This window comes from Solanum verrucosum, unplaced genomic scaffold, assembly GCF_900185275.1.
Source record: "Solanum verrucosum unplaced genomic scaffold, falcon-dt-bn FXZP01000093.1, whole genome shotgun sequence".
NCBI classification, from domain to species: Eukaryota; Viridiplantae; Streptophyta; class Magnoliopsida; order Solanales; family Solanaceae; genus Solanum; species Solanum verrucosum.
Genome location: NW_026020065.1, coordinates 1673248 through 1689353, shown reverse-complemented (window position 1 = coordinate 1689353; position 16106 = coordinate 1673248). Strand labels below are relative to the sequence as shown.

The following is a 16106-nucleotide window of genomic DNA, read 5'->3' as shown; positions in this document are numbered from 1 at the left end:
CCCTGAAACTAATCTTTCTTGAACCAATTGGTTGTTGTTGCAACTTCTTCATTTGAAGTCTAGTTTTTGCTTCAGATATCACCCTAGGTGCAACCAATGTATCCTTATCCTCAGATTCAATACCACATTCAACTTCATCTTCATCAGCAGTTGCAATTGAAGGTGCAACAACTTTTTCTTTTCCACTATTTTTAGACCTCTTTGGAACTACATCAACTTGTCCTTTGAAACATTTTTTCTCTTTGATTTTGAAGGACCAGGAGCTTCATTGATTTCTTCAATTGATTGCTAGCTTGTTTGTCGACTAGAAAATGAAACAAATCCAAGAGTTGGCGTAAAGACTAATTCATTTTCTTCACTTGGTTTAGGTGTTGATACTGGCACATCTGGGAGAACTTGTTTTCCTTTCTGAAGCTATAAAATTTGTGAAAGAGTAAGATAAATAAATATACATTGTAAGTAATTAAAAAATGATGAAACATGACTTACCAGAGGACATCTTCTTCGATTATGACCTATAGCACTGTAGTTTCCACATGTCATTTGCAATCTTTTTCTACTTTTTTTACCATAATCCCTCCATTTTCTTGCCTCATCCTTTTCCCTTACTCTCTTTAATTTTTGTCACGCCCTAAACTACTCCCGAGACGCGAACGCGGGACCTAGAACCACAAGTGATCCCAAGCTAACCCTGTTGGCATGATCACAAGCATACTAAAGATAATAAACTGATGCGGAAGCTAAATCATAAATAAAACGAAAAGATGGGGAATACCCATATACTATAATTGAGATAAATGAAAACTGATAAGTTTAATAAAAAGAAGTTATTAACTCAATACTAAGTTGAATCTAACTATGTCTGAAAATAGCCTCTAACTGACTAGAAATGCTAGGACAGGCCCCAGCTAAGTCTAGCAAAACTGAAACTAAAGGACTAAAAACACTGGAAAAAAACTCATGACTATTGTCGGCGGAAAATGAGGACTCACCACTGATTTTGTTGAACTGGAGATCACGAACCAATCTAAGCGTGATCTGGATGCTGAGAACCTGAACCTACATCACGAGAAGATGTAGCGCAGAGTATGCGTCATTACTTGAAAGGTACTGAGCATGCATGATAGAATAAAGTTGAAATAACATATAACTGAACAAAGCAAATAAACAATGATATAATCTGAACATGATATAGATACTGAGCAAACTGAATGCAATGACCAATTTATAACATGCTAAGACTGAATACTGACTGTACTGAAATGTGGTCAATGCAATGGAATCTGACTAAACTGTGGGAGCTACTAATAACCGATAGTAAAACCCCATGAGCTAAATGTGGAGTCCGATGTATACGCCCCATCGAGAGGACCCAATATACCCTGCCAGAGGTATAGAGGCATACTAGCGTGATCACTGAATGATGCCCATAGAGGGAACTTACAACCTACGTGGCTAGTAGTTCTGGGACTATTTGGGTACGATGAACCCTAGTCTAACTCGGTATTATGCTACTCCCAATGGATTAAGTAATTAACACATTATGATTGAATTTTTATAAGTTACTTGATAGCTCAAACTGAACATGCAAACTGAGTATGCAACAATTAAACTGATATTGATGCATTAATAACTGAGGCATGTATAATTGAATAATTGAAATATCTGACCTAGCATGTGTAATTCAAGAACTAAAGAAATACATAGGTAGGGTTTTGGAATTCATGCAATAAACTGAATATTAACATACTAATCTGATTTGGATTCTTCTAGCAGCTAAGAACCCAATAATTTTAACATATAAGAAACCCTAGGTCTAGTCATGATAAGGGAATCAAGAAACTTACTGAAAACTACGGACCTAATGGGTGAAAGGAACCCACTAGTGAAATCCCACATACATGGTGACGAATTTTACGGAGAAATCCTTTGATTTCGGGGCTGGAACTGATGGAACCTTGTTGCATTCTTGAACTAGGGTTCTTGACTTCTCTTTTCCTCTTACGCTCTAATTTTTCTAAGTTTTGATTAATGATTTGACTTAGGTAAGTTATAGTTATGTTTTTAGGCTTAAACTGACTAAAACCTCATAATTTAGGGTTTAAACGACGTAGCTTAGGAGTCTAACAAAATAAGAAAAGACCAAAAGACCCCTGACTTAACTGTTGTCGGAGTGACCGACGGACGGGACCTACGGGCCGTAGGTCAACCTACGATCCATAATTGGGGTCGTAGGTCAAGTCTACCCGACAGGGCTTCACTAAAATGAGCATAACTTTTTACTCGGAGGTTGGATTTTAGCAAACTCAGTGGCGTTGGAAAGAAGATTCAATTATCTATCATATCATAGGTCATGGGACACATAATTCCTTTTGTGTTGGGAGTGATGACCATTTGAAGTTGATCCAATCAGCAATTTCCCCCTAACTGGCTGCTGACCTTCACCAACGATCAGGCCTACGGACGAACGACGGTCCGTGCTGGTCGGCTGTCATTCGCGTCAGAGGTTGGGTAAAGGGGGCCTCGATCCACGGACACAGACCACGAACTCGTGGTCTAGTCTACGGACTGTAGGTTTGTCCGTGGGTAGAGACTTAGCCGATTTTCTTAGCTGGGTTTGGGGAGGGGTTGCAGTGGTGAACCACGGACCACCAGCACGGGCCGTGGTCTGACCTACGGTCCGTGGGTAGCAACTATGGGTTGTACCTGCAACTTCTCAAAATCTAAATTTTTGGTTTATTTTTGATACGGGGTGTTACAATTTTGGTCTACCAACCAATTTATGAATTTGTGGTGGTTGCATAGCTTGAGAATGATCAATTTTTCATAATTTCTCACTCCTAACTAGTTGAATTTTAGGCTGGTATACAAGCAAGTAAGCTTATTTTGAGTACCACTAATGCATCTCATTCAGTGGTTCTCTTCTATCATGTTCTAATGCTTTAATAACATGATGACATGGTATTCCTGTCAAATCTCATGTCCTACAAGTACACTTCTTTGTAGCAAGATTCACAACATGTCTAACTATACCCTCAGCCACCTCATATCCTAAGTCTCCATTAGCAATAACTTGACAACCTTGTGCAATCATTCTAAAATCATGATACAAATCCATGGAATATGGACTATACTCTTCTATCCACTTCTTACCCTCTTCTTCAAGTTTTTTCAACCTTTTCATAACCTATAAATAACAGTGAAATATATAACATATACATGACATATATAATCTAAACATAACACCTACATATTACTATTAGATTAAACATAAATAGTTACTATCAAATAGATATATAAAATAGTGGCAGTACCTTAATTCTAATGTCTTCCAACATCTTGATTATTGATTTTGCCCTTGCTTCTAAAATTCATTTGTTGAATGACTTAGTAAAATTATTTTCACAGGAGTAGTTTTTGCAGACAGTGTAAAAAAGGCCTTGCACCAGTGTTGTGGTGGATACCATAACAGATCTTTGGCTGCTTTTTTAGACACAGAACCCATGTACTTTAATTGGTCATTAATTTCCTCTTCATAGGTACTCCAAGCAGACCACCAAAATATCTTTTTCATCTGTACACCACTCCAAGACCTGGAGAAATTGGCTTTTATGTGCCTTGAACACCATATATGTTGTGCTTTTGGAAGCAAATCACAACAACACCAATCAAGCCATGTACAATAAGAAAAAAATATAATAGAATAGCTTAAAAAAAATTCAAGTGTATACAATAACTATAATAAAAAACTGTCAAACACTTACAGAATTACCTTTTGCATATCAGACATAAGTGTCAATCCTTCACCATCTGCCAACCCCAATGAGCTCCTCAGCAACTCAATGAACCATTTACATGTTCTAATAGTTTCTCTATCCACCACTGCCCAAGCAAGTGGATAAAAATGCTTCATTGAATCTTGTCCAAGTGCAATCAATAAAATTCCCTTGAACTTCCTTTATAAAAAGGTGCCATCTAACCCTATAAATGACCTTATATCAGCTCTCCAACCACTTTTCAAAGCCTGAATACAAATATGCATTCTCAAAACTTTCTTTGTCCATGTTCCAACAAAGCCTCTTTGGATATGTTTATAATCACATCAGTACAGGGGTTGTTGTCCCTTAACTAGGGGTTGATGTCCCTTAACTATTAAGCATAACCCTCCAATTTATTAAAATCATCAACATAGCTATCATCTAATTTCTCTAGCACAAGTCTTTTAAAACTCTTCATTTTTGAATAACTAATATTAAGCCCAAAGTTATCATCTACAATCTTTCTCATTTCAGTCAATTTGCACTTAGGATCATTGTGGACCTTATTCTCAAAGTAATGTGCTCGAGCTTGTTGAATAGCTCTTCTATTCTTGAATGCTTCTGGACATGTATGTTTTGTTTGCAAGGTCTTAATTTCAAATCACTGCCCTTTCTTAACTTCAGAAATCAGACACACAAAAGGACAACCAACAATACACTTATATCTAACTCTAATAGAGTCACTCTTATCAATCCTAAGGACAACATTCCTAGCAATTGAGTAGTAGCTTACAATCTTTTTAGCTTCATCAAGGTTCTTAAAGCTCATACTTTTTTCAACTCTTTAAAGTTGTCAAGCTGATCATTAACTTCTCTTTTCTTTTCCAACCTAAAGGATTCCAATTCTTCACTACAGTAGTCCCTGGGATAAGGTTCATTTTCATCATTTTCTTCCTCACTTGATTCACCTTCAGTTGCAGCATCTACTGTGACTAGGTAAGGTTTATTTTCATCATTTTCTTCCTCACTTAATAAGTTGCAGCATCTATTGTGACTAGGTAAGGTTTATTATTGTGGTTGATGTCAATAGTTGGAACAACATCATCCCCTTCATCTACCGCAAACAGTTCAAGTACACCAGACTAGACTTAACAGACAATGTTGTTTGTATTGTTCTTATGCCAGAATCCCCCTCAATCAAATAATACCTCCCAGAATGTCCTTTGAGTAGACGTTGTTAGACCTTACTAAAACCTAACTTTCATGAAACTCTTCACATATGTCTATATATGACAATAAATCACACTCCTTCCAAACATGAGTCAATTTTTTAAGGCCAAAGTCATATGCGGCCCCTCAAAGTTGTCCTCATTATTCATTTAGACACCTTAACTACACCTAGTACCTATTGAACACCTCTACCACCCCAGATTTAAACCGTCTAAGCATTTTTTTTATCACTTTTCATAAACTGTGTGGAGCGTGTATTTAAGCTCCCCACGTGTATCCGACATGTATAGAATGACCATTAAACAACTACCACGTGTATCCGACGTGTATTTGTAAATATCTTAATTGAGGAAGATTCCTAAATTATTAACTTTGACACAACACTTTTCTCTCTCTCTCTCTTCGTAATTTCTTCCAAATTGAAGCTCTCCATCTTTGCGATTTCCTCCGGATTGAAGTTGGATTCGTCTTGTTCGTGTTACAATCTTGAAGATTTCCTTGTGTAAGTTAGGATTGTTAATGATTTTTACATGCTTTGTTAAATGAATTCCAAAAGGCTAGGGTTTTGTAAAAATATAGGGTTTGTGATTTTTGCGAATATTTTGTCCCTTCTTTACTATTACCCAGAAAATATGCTTTAAAGATTTGTTTTTTAGTTGTTGTATGGGTTATATGAGTATATTTCGTTATCTTAAGCTAGGGTTTGTTTGATATTTTGTAGGGCTAACAATTGACCATGGAGGAGATTGTATTTACAAAGATTTACCATGGTGGAATCTTATTCGAGATATTTGTCCCTACTTATGTTGGAAACTATGTGCCTGCACTCAAGTATATTATTAAGGACCACTTTTCCATTTTGGAACTATTGTATTATACTAAAGAATTGGGGTATGAAACTGTTGGATGCTTTTATGTGAAGGCTTTATTGAATAAAAAATGGGTCTTAATTACAACTGACCAACATCTCCTACACCTAATTAAAGATTTAAAACATGAGGACACTTTTGAAGTATTTGTCTGTCATATATTAGATGAACCCTTACTTGACACTGAGGGACCTAGAGGCTATCTAACTAATGTTGGTGGTGAAGGTGTTGATGTTGACCTTGGAGAAGGTGAGGACGTTGACCTAAGTGGAGAAGGTGAGGTTGTTTACCTTAGTGGTGAGAGTGTTGATGTTAACATTGGTGAAGAGGGTGAGGATGTTAACCTATGTGGAGAGGGTGTGGATGATAACCTAGGTGGAAAAGGTGAATCTGATTTCTTGAGTAGTGATTCAGATCTAGATATACTTTCAGAAGATGGTTCAGATATTGATGAGGAGTTGAGAGCTTTTAGACAAGAAAGAAGAAACAAAAAACAGAGAAAAAAGGCTACTGAATTTGAAGAAATATCAATTGGAGAGGCTGGTGGTATAGATAGAGACTTTGAGGATATTGTGAAAAATAAAACTGACAAATATGCAGGAAAATTAGGTGGAGATGAGGATTATATTGATAGCTCTGTCTGTTGGAGTGATGATAGTGATGAACAACTAGATATAAATGTTATTAGGGGAGTAGATATACCTGCTAGAAGGAGAAGCAAAAAAGTTAGGTATGATGAAGATTGTGAAGTTTCAGTATTTGAGCTTGGAATGGTCTTTGAGGGTGTTAATCAGTTCAGGAAAGCAGTGGCAGATTATGTTGTAGAGTATATGAGGCAGATAAAGTTAAGACCTAATGAAAAACATAGAGTGAGGGTGAAGTGCAGAAATGCTAACTGTAAATGGTTGTTATATGCTTCCATTGATAGGGACTCGAGTGATTTCATTGTGAAAAACTATCATCATATTCACAAGTGTATTCCATTAAACAGGAACAAGTTGTGTAATTCAAAGTTAATTGCTAGAAAGTTTAAGGACTGAATTGTATCTCAACCATACATAAGGATTTAGGAAATTCAAGATTTGGTTAGAAAGACATTGGATCTTTATGTTGGTAAGACTCTTTGTTACAGGGCTAAACAGAGGAATATGAAGGAAGACATAGGTGATTGGAATGTGGAATTTGCCAGATTATGTGACTATGCAGATATGATCAAACAAACCAATCCTGGAAGCTCTTGTTGGGTAAAAACTGATAAGGAAACTGAACCAGGAAATAACCTTTTTGTGTATTTTTATGTGTGTTTTCATGCATTTAAGCAAGGATGGTTGGAGGGGTGTAGGGATATAATTGGATTTGATGGTTGTTTTCTCAAGGGAGCTTGTATGGGTGAGATATTAGTTGTTGTGGAAAGAATGGGAACAATCAAATGTATCCCATTGCCTAGGCAGTTGTGGATATAGAAACAAAACATAGTTAGAGTTGGTTCATAAGGTATTTAATTGCTGATCTAAACTTGGGAACTAGTAAAGGTTTGACTGTAATGTCAGATATGCAAAAGGTATTGAGTACACAATTTTTTATATTTTAGTTTTAATTTGATCTTTACTACTTCAATTACTTATTCTGTACATATTTTTGTTAGGGACTTATTCCTGTCTTGTCAGAGTTGTTACCAAATGCTGAGAAAAGGATGTGTGATAGACATTTATGGAGTAACTGGCATGTGAACTGGAAAAGAGAAGAAAGAAGGAAACGGTTTTGGAGATGCTCAAAGACCTCCTTTGAAGTCAAGTTTGAAGAAAAAGTTCATGCAATGTCCAAGCTAGGTAAAAAGGAAATATCAGAGGACTTGTTACATTATGATCCCATAAATTGGTCTAGGGCTTTTTTTCCAAACTCACTCCAAGTGTGATGTTGTAGAAAATAACATATGTGAGACTTTCAATTTCGAGATCTTAGCTGCTAGACATAAATCGATTATTACCATGTAAGAGGATATTAGGCATAAAATGATGAATAGACATATAAACATGATCAAATTTGCTGAAACATGGATATCAGACATTGCACCTATGGCAAGGGCAATACTAGAAAGAAACAAGGGGTATTCAAATAATTGTAATGTTCAATGGAATGGGTTGAATGGTTTTGAGATTAGTGAGAGGGAATATTCATTTGTTGTTGACTTGGAGAAGAAGCATTGTGACTATAGGTTGTGGATGATGAGAGGTATTTCGTGCCCTCATGCTATTTGTGCTTATTATTACTTGAATCAAGATCATGATTAACATGTAGAGCACTGGTATAAGAAGGAAATATTTCTCAATGCATACAACCATTTCATCCAACATTTTCTCAATATGAGGATGTGGCCTGAAACTACAAATCCATCAATAGAGCCTCCAAAACCAAGAAAAATGCCAGGCAGACCTAGCAAGAAGAGAAGAAAGAGTAAGGATGAGCCAAAAAAATGGGGGAAACTTTCAAGAAAAGCAGTAAAGATGACATAGTCCATATGCAAGAAAACTGGTCATAACAAAGCTGTGTGTGCAAGAGTAAGTAATACTTCATATTCACATTTGTAAATTGCTTAAAGTTTATATATATTATAATCATATATTTTATTTTGTGGTGACATAGTATGGGAGGGGGAGCACTTCTCAACCTACAAGTCAAGGAAATTCAAGCCAACAAAGTTATTCTCAAACATGAGTAAGATTTGATTTACATATTCATTTGCATTAATTTTCATTGTAGAAGTTATTCATATCTCCTTATTTTTGTTCAACAGGTTAGAACACAATCAAGTCAACAGAGTTTTGTTTGTGCTGATACCATTGTTGTGCCAAGAACTACTCAAACAACAGTAAGATTAGATTTAATAATTCATTTGCATTTTCTGATTGATTTACAAGTTATTCATATATCCTTATTTATGCTATATAGTCTACAATGGGAGGTCCATCACATTCTACTTTCAGAACCACATATGCAACTACACAAACAGCAGTAAGATTAGATTTAATAATTCATTTACATTTTCTGATTGTTCTACAAGTTATTCATATATCCTTATTTATGCCATATAGTCTACAATGGGAGGTCCATCACATTCTACTTTCAGAACCACATATACAACTACACAATCAACAGTAAGATTAGATTTAATAATTCATTTACATTTTCTGATTGTTCTACAAGTTATTCCTATATCCTTATTTATGCCATATAGTCTACAATGAGAGGTCCATCACATTCTACTTTCAGAACCACATATGCAACTACACAATCAAGTCAACCAAGTTCTATTTGTGCTGACACAACATCTGAGCCAAGACCTCCTCAAAATAGAGTTCAAGTTGGGACTGGAAGAGGATTGGGAAGAAAAAAAACTAATGCAAGAGGGACACCATTTGTTACCGAAAGAGATAGTTCTTCTAGTCAACTGCCACTTTTATCAGTTCACAAGAGACCATACAGTTCTACCTCATTTGTTGCTGCTACTAGAGAAAACAGAAGGCCTGCAACAGGTTTTGGTGTTTACTCTAATCCTACAACTGGAGCCCAAGTATTTAATGTACGTTCACTTAATATGTTTACTCTGTTTTGGTGTATATTCTGATAGCCATATTATGATCTTACCTTATCTTACACTTTCTTTCTTATATTACAGCCTGGTACATCAAGTGAGAAGATTCTACATGGGCCAACAAAATTGAAGAGTGTTTCACCAACCAATATAGACATTGGCTTTAAACCTCGTGGCCTAAAATGGAAGGGAAAAGATGCAGTCGGCACCTCACAGTTGCAACAAATGAAAGCAAACAGGAAAAATTGGAAGTAGTTCATTTGGAAAGTTATTATGATTTTGGCCCATGTTAAAATGGTCTTCAACAAGCTACTCTTTAGTTTATTTTGAACACTCGTGTAATGTATTTTTGAACCATGCCTTTGTGTTAGCAAGACTATGTATTTTTGAACCATGCAAGACAATGGTTTTTGATTACCTCTCAATGCATTTGTGTTATGTATATTTCAACCATGACTTTGTGTTATGTATTTTCCTGCCATGCATGTGTTATTGGCTCAGTTTTTGAACAACAACTACACTACCTCTCAATGCATTTGTGTTTTTGTCAATAAGACTAGTCGATCCCAGAATTAATTTCAGAATACAGGGCAAGTTACAAAAGAGACACTGATAAATTCACACTGGAAGTTACAAAAGAGACACTAATCAATTCGACACTGATCAATTCACATTCAAACTTTCAATTTGATACAAAATATGAACTTAACAGACCAATTAAGTACAACACTAATTGATCTAACTACTGCAAAACTAAACAATTAAGTACTACAATCTTGAACTACTATGAACTACACAATATTAAAGAACCATTTTATAGTTAACAAACAAAGAAAAACAATCACAACTCGGTTAAATTTGACATTTTTCCAATCCCTTTGGAGTTTAACTTCTTTGAGCTTCTTGTTCAATACCATCATCTTCTCTTCATTTTCATTGAATTGAAATTTAAAAGAATCCCTTTCTTCTTCAAGCTCTTTCACTTTTCTCTTTAGTCGATCAATCAGATTTTGACCATCTATGAATCTATTCATTAAGGATGATTCATCATCATTTTCAAGTGACGGATCAATCCATCTAAAATAGCCACATCCATCATTTTCCTACAAACCACATAACAGTAATAAATATATAAAAATGTTGTTTTTTCAAATAATACAATAACAGTAGTTTTTGTTCAAATAATTACAAACCTTTGATCCTTTGCATCCAAAAAATCTACTACCTGGGTTCAATGGAGTCCTCAAAGTTTTCAGTCGACAATAATAACCACACTTACATACATCGACTTCCTCGATATTCACTGAACTTTGAGACATTTGATAAAAGACAATTGATTTAGAAGAGAGAAACATATGATATTTAGAGAAAGAAGAGAGAATTGGGGATTTTAATGTTAAAATATCCAAGTTAAAATTTTAACGTTGGATGTCTTAAATACAAGGTAAAAAATAGGAGAAAAAACAATTCACGCGCCTGATTTCCGTGAATCACAAACGATTTGCCATGTAGGCAAAAAATGCTTAGACGGTTCAAATCTGGGGTGGTAGAGGTGTTCAATAGGTACTAGGTGTAGTTGGGGTGTCTAAATGAATAATGAGGACAACTTTGAGGGGCCGCAGATGACTTTGGTCATTTTTTAATGTAAATAACAATAGGTGTCAGTACCCACTTGCCCCCATAATAGAATAATAGGTCCACCTTGTCGGCCATTCTTCAAGAAAAGGACATTATAGACAAAAAGAAAGAGAAAATGGCCCTATAGACAACAAAACATTTTTAAAAATAGAGGAATCTACCAAGAATAAAGGAATAGGGACCACATGCTTCAAAGTAAAACTTTACATACGCAAAAACATGTAATACAATACCTAAAACCAAAAAATGGACAATTTAATAAAATATTTCATACCAAACAACAGTAAAGGCAAATCTAACTAACAAATACACAAATCGAAAAGAATCTTTATTTGAGAGAAACGACGAATAAAGGCAGAAAAGAACAAACTTGAGACAACAATATAAAAATCCTAACTCGAAATCAGTATAGTAACACAGAACACTAACATAAATAGACAACACGGAACAAACTGTTGTATCACCATAAATAATTGTAAAAAAAGCATACAAAACACGGAACATTAACATAAATAGAAATCGATTCTCAAAACAAGTAACATCGATAAAAACCTAAACCCTAACTGAAATTTCGAAGTGCACAAAAGTTCTTACTTGAGTTGAAGTCGAGATTGCAAACGAAAATACCCTTGCAATATGAGATCTTCACGGATGAGTGCAGTTATCATGATGGAAGCTACTAAACCCTCTGTAGATCGTGAAATAAATTGGAAGAAATGAAGTGTTTATTTGGGAACAAGGTTTTAGGGTTGTTTTAATTAGATGGGTTCTTTTGTATTGGGTCAGTCAAACGGGTTTAATAATATTTGGGGCGGGTTTAGTTAAATTTGGGTGGGTTTAAAATTATATTAAATAATTAAATTACAACCAATGGTTGAGTGCAACGTAATTAAAAGCGTTATTTAATTATTTTAAATGATGCTCTGTTAATGAAGTGTCTAAAATTGGACCTAAAGGTGGATGGGAAGGGTATTGAGAGCCAACAGGTGGATGGGGGTAGTTGTGTACCATTTTCAATACTTCGAGGATATTTTAGGCCCTTTTTCATTATTGTAATTTATAATATATTTTATATAATAAATGTTACTCCCTCTGTCTCAATTTATTTGACACATAAAATTTTGAGATCGAATCAATTCATTTTTTTGTTTAGATATTTTTAGCAATAAAGTAATATATTAGCAATTCTAAAAAAATTGGTAAATCTATTGGAGTTTAATCAACAAACTATTTTAATTTGAAGTTTGAGAAAAGATTTATTCAAAAGGAAAGAAGAAGAGAGGATCAGAGAAGCATTAGGGATAGTTTATATTTTCGTCTCAAACAATGAATATTGAGATGTGAGAAATAATCCACATGATAAGATGACAATAGAAGTAAATGAAGATGATATAAACAAATGACACTTTAGTCTTTAACAATAAAAAAATGTATACAATAATTGTATAAGATTCTTTAAGACCCAATCATATTGTTTCATTTTGATAAAATGACTGAAATGCCCCCCAAAAGTAAGCACACATGTTGACCTGCTGTGTTTTTACTGCCTCTTGTAGGATAGTAGAATATATTAGTAAATAAGTATATATTTAAATAGATAAAATTATAAATGCAAATAATTTATGTGTTTATTCTTTTTATTCAGGTATTTGATTATTTATTATTATTATTATTAAATGTGTATTAATGAAATTTCTAAATAGGAATGAACACAAATAATTTAATAAGATGACTTAATTTTTAATGTATTAGAAAAGAAAAAAAAATTACCTTTGAAAATACTTATATTTTTTTGTTATCTACATTTTATTAAAAGAAAACTTAAATTTTATACAAAGAAAATCATACACAAATGACCAACAAAGGATGTGATGTGTCTCTCTTAATCATCAATAGTCTTGAGTTCGAGCCATGTATATAGAAAAATTATTAGCAGGGAGTGCTTTTATTAGAATGGAGCCCTACACGACGCAAATTCAAATTAATCAAATTTCAATTCAGGTCTCAAACATAATATGGAATATTTAAAAAAATCATACACAACTGATACTTCATCTAATAAGTGCAAAAAAACTTATTACTAATAATTAATTTACCTTATTAAACAATTTGTATTAATTTCAAATTATGAATTTCTAAAGATAGATATTTAAAATAAAATAAAATTTCTTGATTAAATACATTTTTAAATAAATATTTTTTTAAACGAGTGGTATCAGAGCTTTTTTTTATTTTTCACTCGATATTTGAAGCCCCGACTAAACTTGAATTGCGCACTACGAAGCTCATTTGAGGGTGAAAAAAACTTGTGGTTCTCCGAACCCATGATCTTTGATTAAGGGTGAAACAGTCTCACAACTATACCACAACTCATGTTGGTGGTATCAGAGCTTTTGTTAAGACATTCAAATGACTTGTACATCATCACCCGTAATAATGTTCTCTCAGAAAGAATATTACTACTATATATTGGTTCATAGCTATACCTCGAAATCTTCTCCTTTTTGTTGGTCCATTGCCACATATTCATCTTCCACAAATGTTTTTGAGTTATTTTTACTCGAATATATTTCTTGAACTTCTTCTTTTTTCAGTAATCATCGAACTAGAATCATCAACTCTTTTTAATCTTCTCTCTTTTTCTTTAGAGGTTTTAACCTCATTTTGAGAGGATTGACGAGTCACTGAATATATATATTTTTTAACTCACAGTGTATCAAATAATAGTATAAAAAGATGTTGAACCCACAAAGATTGATTTGTCTATTCTACATACGTTTCTTGTTTTAATTACTATTTAAGAAAATCAAGAATAGTTGAATGGTGAATTAATTAATTAATAATACAAAAAGTAGAGAAAATACTTTAGTTTTCACAATATATTATAAGGTAGTGAGGATCTTGACTTCACTCAATATTTTAATATAAAGTAAATTATTTATTCCTAAATTTATATTTCTCATAAAAGTATAAATAACGCTCACGATTATATTTATATATTGTTACTGAAATTGAACAATTAAATACATTCCTCTTGATTATACAATTTAATTGCCAAAATAGTAATATTTAAGAACAAGAAATATGTACTTGAATTAAAACATATTCTTCTAAGTAAGTCTCTTTCGATTACCTTACTTGTTATAACTAATTATTACACTATTCGCCTCTCTCTATTACAAAGAAGTATAGATTTAATTATAACATAAAATAGATGGATATCACTAAAATATTAACAATATATCAATACTCCAATTAACAGTATTACTTCTTCTACCTCTCTCGATTACAAAATTAGTAATATGCTAATACGTAGTAAACAATAGATATATGTTAATAAATTTAAAAACATCTAACTATAAAATAAATAAAAATAAAATCTATAGTTTAAGCTCACACACGTAAATTTTAGAAATAATACTAATATTATACAGAAATATCAAAATTTGTCATTTCCCCAACACAAAAGAAAATTACTCTATAATAGATATGGTACTACTAAAGAAAAATATTTCGCTCCATTAAATAAGAAAACAGAAGAAATATTCAAGAAGAATAATTTCACTATTTAATTAAAAGCAGGAACTAGAATAATTTTCAACACCAAATGACTAAAAAATTAGTACAAGAACTTAAAGAAATATATGAATTGTTTTGTTTCTGCCCCTCTCTACTGCATTTGCAACTTATTCCTCGTGTTATTTATAGTCATTCTCTAAAGATGAAAATCACCATTTTCTCTTAATTTTTTCATTTGGTAGTTGATATTTTTGACAAAATTAAAATGATAGGTCAAATGTATACCAACATTTGACAAAGTTTTCCATCTAACTTGTCTTTTACTTTGTTTTTCACGTTGGTGGCTACCATGCTACTACATTTTTAAACTTTTATTTTTCATATATGCTCCATCTTTCTTTCATTTTTTTCTTATTTATTTGTTCTTCTTTCCATTTTTAGCTTGTGGGTTCTACACAAAGAAAAATATGTCCAACTCATTTTCATATTTGCTCAACTTTCCGTTCCTCTCTTTCATAATTCTTTAATATCTCCAATTGTGTTGGATAATTTCTTGTAAATCAGAACTTGTGTTTCTTTTGTCACATATCTACTTAGTTGATATTTTCTTATTGTATTGCAATATTTTCTGCAAATAAAGATTAAAAATATTATAATTAAAATTAAATAACAACTTAGTATATAGATGATATTTTTCTCTTATCAAGAGTCATTGAGAGGCTTAGATCTAATCTCCTTATTTACTATGTGTGATTCAATAGTTTTAGATTTAGTTCAAAGTCTTGAATTAAACCCAAAGAAAAAAATGGATTTCTAATCGATTTTATTGAATGCAAATGTATACCTCTAGTGATTCTCTTTGATGAAGATTGTTCCTCCATTATTACAATAGTTGTGATTACTATTCTGATTGATTGGAGATTTTAGTTGAAGAACTGCAGAAAAATTGGGGAGAATGAAAAAATTATACAAATTTCAAAAATTAAAAACGGATGAAAGTCTAAAAAAAAAAAGCATAATACCTGAAATTTGAACGAGGATTAATTTCAACTTTTCAAATTTTGAATTTGATTTGGTTGAATTTTTGTGGGGATTGAGAGGTTTATGGTTGTTAAGAGAATCAAGGAGATAATTATGTGGGAGTGGATGAAAGCGATTGTGTGCAAGTTTGTATAAAAGGCAAATGAGGATTCTCATGTTCTATACAAATAAACGTGAGATCCACTATAGCAATTTTTCTAAACAATAACCCTTTTATATAATTAATTGAAATTATAGTCATATAGCATATTTAAGTAGCAAATGTTAGCTTAGTTATATAATTATCTCTAAAAAAATCATACAAAAATGATATTTCATCTAATAAGTGTAAAAAAAAACTTCTTCTTTTTATGAGTGGTATCAAAGTTTTTTTTGGAGTCCAGCTATATTTGGGTCGCAAACTGCAAGACTCATTTGAGGGTGGAGAAAACTTATGGTTCTCTATACTCAAGACCTGAA

General features: G+C 33.0%; 1 pseudogene; it reads right to left on the bottom strand.

Moving 5' to 3' along the window:
• Window positions 1-2977: 2977 nt before the first annotated feature.
• On the bottom strand, window positions 2978-11162 carry LOC125823605 (uncharacterized; annotated as a pseudogene).
• Window positions 11163-16106: the final 4944 nt, after the last annotated feature.